This window comes from Phoenix dactylifera, chromosome 7, assembly GCF_009389715.1.
Source record: "Phoenix dactylifera cultivar Barhee BC4 chromosome 7, palm_55x_up_171113_PBpolish2nd_filt_p, whole genome shotgun sequence".
Classification (NCBI taxonomy): domain Eukaryota; kingdom Viridiplantae; phylum Streptophyta; class Magnoliopsida; order Arecales; family Arecaceae; genus Phoenix; species Phoenix dactylifera.
In genome coordinates, this window is record NC_052398.1 from 12459022 (window position 1) to 12464390 (window position 5369).

Here is a 5369-nt window from a genome sequence, read left to right on the forward strand (position 1 = left end):
AAAGCAAGTATAGGAAACCTCCAAACAGTCTTCCTCTTCTTCTTCATCATCTTTTATATTTGTTAGACTAAAATCCCAAGACTTAGCAAAAATAAACACGAACATTGACTCCTCACTCATGGACACATTCTTGAGTTTGTCTCTAACGCTGTAACTTTTGTTGGTAGCCCATTGTCAACAAAACAATTCAGGAATATGAGCTCGAGTATGGCTTGATTGACGTTTGAGTCAAGTCGAGTCGAACTTAAGTAATGCATTTTTTCATCAAGCCAAGCTTGAGCTTGAATTATTAAGACTCTATTGATCTCGAGTAAAGTTTTGAGCCTGAGTATTTTAAATCAAGTAAAGCTTGAATCTCTAGCTATTCGACTTAGCTCGACTCATTTGCATCCCAAGTCTCAACCAATTAAGATGAGGTATAAATAGCTCATCATTACAGGTTGTTATTGTAGGATAGCGTTGCATATGGTTATAATGTGGTGGTGCTCAATTTGCCAATTATTGGATAATATATAATAGTACCTATGAATGGAAGAATGTTGCCTAGAAGACAACCTAAGAGGGGGAAGGGTGAATTGGGTTCTAGTTAAATTTAGACTATTTAATTCACTTATGAAAGTTTTCTTGATTTTAAACAAATGCAATTAAACAATTATAAGAAAGCGGTAAAGAATCAAGAAAAGATAATCCACCTCACAAACATATAGAATTTTATAGTGATTTGGAGCCAACTCTTGCTCCTACGTCCACTCCCCAAGCTTCCCCTTGGGAGTTTACTATAATCCTCAGATTACAGTCTGGTTGTTTTACAAGCTCACAACCTAACTTGTTTTCTCGGAATCACAATGAACCCAGTCGATTTTTTCTGGCTCACCGACTAAAACCAAACCGTTTGTTTTTCGGACTCACAAACAACCTAGTCCGATTCACAGGCTCGGACTATGCCTTTCCCCTTGATTCAATCTCCTGATTGTATCAAGTAACAAGAAGTAGTTGAAAAGTATTTAAGACAGTTACAAGTTTCTTGAAAAGCAAATATAACAATATATACTGAATCGTAAAGGGAAGAAGCCTCTAAACAGAATCTGTCGATGTAAGACTTAGCTTCTCTTTTACTTAACCCTCTCTTGAATGTTCTGGTGGTTGAGGATCACTTGAATGAGCTTTGAATGAAAAGAAAACTCTGATTTCGCTTGGATTGCAATAACTCTTTCACTTTGTTTTGAATAGCTCTAACTTTTCTTTGGTAGGTGATTTTCTTGAATGCTCTCAATGTAATGTGTATTATATATTCAAAAACACTTGGGTTCACCTCTTTTATCACTTCTCCCAGAGAACTAGCCGTTGGAGAGGGAAATAGAGCCGTCTTGACATTTCTGGGTGTCCTGACACACTATCCATTGGGATTCGAGTCGTCTCGCCAGTCTTCGAGTCGGCTCGGCTGAGATAGGAATCGGCTCGAGTTTGTTTGGAGTCGACTCGAGATTATTGGGCTCTCTCAAAATGGTTCTCTGTCGATTCCTGTAAGAGTCGGCTTGTGAATGTCGGGAGTTGACTCGCCCTTGACTTCTTCAAAAATGAATTTTCCCCTCTTTTATGGGAGACGGCTCATGAAGTTATAGAGACGACTCGCACTTTGCCTTGTTAAAAAAGACTCTGTCTTTTCCTATTGGAGTCGACTCGTGAATAGTAGGAGTCGACTCGGGTACTGCATTGAGAATCTTAATGTTATTTTGATGTTTACAAAGCCATTAAGGCCATATGGAAGTACTAATGCCATTAACTTAAGTGATTAAGTATATAAACACTCAAAAAAGAAAGAAGCGATACATTCTTGATACATTCTACATACTCGATACATCCATGATACACTCTTCTACTACGTTTAAAAGGACTCTCAAGAATTCATCTTAGGATAAATCTTTTAGAAGAACTTCAGAAAAAACTTAATTTTCAGTTTGACTAAATTAAGAGTGAAGTTTTTTTATAAAGGGCAATTCTGTCTTTTTGCCAGTCAAAGAGATGAAACCTTTATGTACCAAGCATCCTAAATCAATTGCGATGTCTTTTATTGCTTTAATGTGCTAAACTAACCTTAAGATGCAGAAAATCAGGGTTAGAGTCGACCCCAGAAAGTTTGGAGTCGACTCTGATATATTTGGCACGTTATGGCATGCTGTGGCACACCTTGATACATTTGGCACAGAGTTGGAGTCAACCCTAGAAGAATTGGAGTCGACTCTGGCACATTTGGCACATCATTGGCAAGCCTATGTCACCATTGGCACACTTGGCACATGGTTCGGGTCGACCCCAGAAAATGACATTGAAGCTTCAGTCGACCCCAACAAGTGAACATCAAAAAATTGATTCTAGAGCCGACTCCGAGAAAGCTAGAGCGACCCCAAGTATACTCGACTCGACCCCAGCTTGAAACATCAGAAAAACAACTCTCTGGATTTCCTGAGAGGGTCGACCCCACTTGACCCCACTGTAGCTCGAGTCGACCCTAGCCTGAAAAGTCGGAAAAACTACTCTCTCAATTTTCTGAGAGGGTCGACCCCAGCCAAGCTCAAGTCGACCCCAGTAACACTCGAGCCGACCCCAGTCTATGGAACAGTAGCTCGAGCCGACCCCAGATATGCTCAGGTCGACCCCAGCACGACTGACAGCATAACGGCTAGTTCTGCAAATGTACTTTTTGGTGCTTCAACGGCTAGAAATGGCTAGTTTCTTCATTCCAATAGCTAAGAAGTGACTAATAGGGGTTGAAGAAGTATTTAAGAGCTACTATTCATCAGAGAAAAACATCTTTTGCAAAAATCAAGAGTGCATTCAAAAGAAAAGAAAGTCTAAGTGTTCTTCATTTATTTGCTTCATTCAACTTCTAAAAGAAGGTGGTTGAGCGGTCTTTAAGTGTCTTTAAGAGCTCTACCAACCCCTTGAGGAGTGAAGCAACATTGGCAAAGAAGAGAAGAGCAATCTACAAAGTGATAACTATTCTTTTACCTCTTTTTTAAGTGCATTATTGTATTACTTGCTCATTTAGGAGCTTCAAACTTTTTCTCTATTTCTCTTTGTAAGGTTTGTTGGTGAGCCCATAAAACCAATTGTTAGGTTTAATTGGAGATCCCGTAAAACCAATTGTAGGATTTTTGGATTGTGAGCCCAGTAAAACAATCTAACTGTAATTCGAGGGATTATAGTGAATTTCCAAGGAAATGCTTGGGGAGTGGACGTAGATGCCTTGGGGTGCACCGAACTACTATAGGTCTTTTGTGTTTGCATTGTGTTTATTTTGCTTTCACTGCATTTATATACTTTAATACAAGCCAAAACAATCCCATCTATCAACTTAATTAAGGTCCTAAAAATTTAGAAAACCCAATTCATCCCCCCTCTTGGGTTGTTATCTTGGGCAACATGTACCATCGAAAATACTTCTCTGTCTTTTTCTGTTGGAGTCGGCTCACGCTATCTAGGAGTCGACTCGAAAATTATAGTGTTAAAGCACTTCTCTATCTTTTCCTATAGGAGTCTGCTCGCGCTATCTAGGAGTCAACTCGAGAACTGTAGTATTGAAAACATTTTTCTGTCTTTTCCTGTGGGAGTTGGCTCGTGCTATCTAGGAGTCGACTCGGAAACTGTGGCATTAAAAGCACTTCTCTATCTTTTTCTGTTGGAGTCAGCTCGTGCTATCTAGGAGTAAACTCGAGGATGTGCTAGACAACAAACTTATGCGAGAGACGTCTCGTGAACAGTAGGGGACGACTCGAGTGCAGACCAAAGACAAAAAAAATTCCAACACAAGAAAAAAAAACAAGTCTTAAGGTTCTTAAACTATTTTCTAATGAATCTCTTTCAATTCTAGCAGTATTTATGCCTGTAACACTCACTTGAATTCATTAGTACAATAAGAAATATACTCATGTGTTTTGGACTCATCAAAATCAAATAAGGGATCAATAAAGAATAATGTTGTAGTTCTAAAATATTATTCCTTGTGTGAGGATTTAGCAGCTTTGGTTTTCCTCAAGTTAACCGAATTATCAGTTTATCACATGCATTTTGTCTCACTGAAAATAACATATATCATGAGCAAATGGCCTAAAATTCTAGATCACGGAACATTAAATCAAGCATGGATTCAGAAATCAAGCGGAGGTAGAAGAATTGTAAGTGAAGAAAGTAGAATTCAAGTAGGAGCATGGTAGTGGCACTGATACCTGAGGGATAACAAGGAACTAAAAGGTCTATGAGTTGACGGATTAATGGAAAAGGATGGAGCACTGGATGGGAAGGTAGGTTCTGTAAGGGAAACAAGATCCCAATATAATATGTAAAGCACCACATTCGTCACCTGTGGTCGTGCCGGAGTGGTTATCGGGAATGACTAGAAATCATGTGGGCTCTGCCCGTGCAGGTTCGAATCCTGCCGACTACGACTTTAATTTTTGAGCATTTTTAATTTCGTTTTTTTTTTAAACTGTCGACTAGATAATGTTTGATCCTATTCGTGACTTATCATGTTGTAGTATTACTGGTCCTTGCACGGGAGAAGGTTGCATTAGTTATGTTCATCTAAAACTGTTTTTTGCTTCTAATTTTTGTGGTCCTTAGCACATGGGACACACATGAGAAGTGAAAAAAAATTGGTTGTCCTGTGACCTTTTTTTTATTAAAAAGTTATTCAATTGCCGATATAGATTTTAGCAGGGGAGTGCATGGTATATGAAAACTTGATAGTTCGATTCCATTATATATATACACACACACACATCAGAATAATACATTTTTGTTACCACGAGATGTATTGGCTGATGTGGATCATTTGATCGGAATGAAATTTGGAATGGATACACTTGACGATATGAATCACTTGAAAAATAAACGTATTTGTCCTGTAGCAGACCTGTTGTAGGATCAATTCATATTGGCTCTTGTTCGTTTAAAAAATACGGTTCAAGGAACTATATGTGGAGCAATCAGGCATAAATTAATACCGACTCCTCAAAATTTGGTAAATTCAACTTCATTAACAACCACTTATGAATCGTTTTTTGGCCTACACCCATTATCTCAAGTTTTGGATAGAACTAATCCATTGGCACAAATCGTTCATAGGTAAATATTGAGTTATTTGGGTCCTGGAGGATTGACGGAGCGAACTACTAGTTTTCAAAGAAATGCGTTGAGAAATGGTAGATGTATAGAATCTTTCAACGAGATAGTGCTTTTTCAAATCGCTCAAAATAGAATCTGTTCCAAACATATATGCTATGGTTCCTTACTTTGACAGGGTGCAAATATCTAAATTTTACCCTTTTAAATACTTTTTCAGACCCATTGCCGATACTAAGTAGCAGTCA

The 5369-nt window shown here is 38.4% G+C and overlaps 1 non-coding gene across 1 annotated transcript; it reads left to right on the forward strand.

Annotated features, from left to right (window-relative positions):
* Window positions 1-4362: 4362 nt before the first annotated feature.
* TRNAS-AGA lies at window positions 4363-4444 on the forward strand. Its single transcript has one exon. It is a non-coding gene; the product is annotated as a tRNA-Ser (tRNA).
* The last annotated feature ends 925 nt before the right edge of the window (window positions 4445-5369 follow it).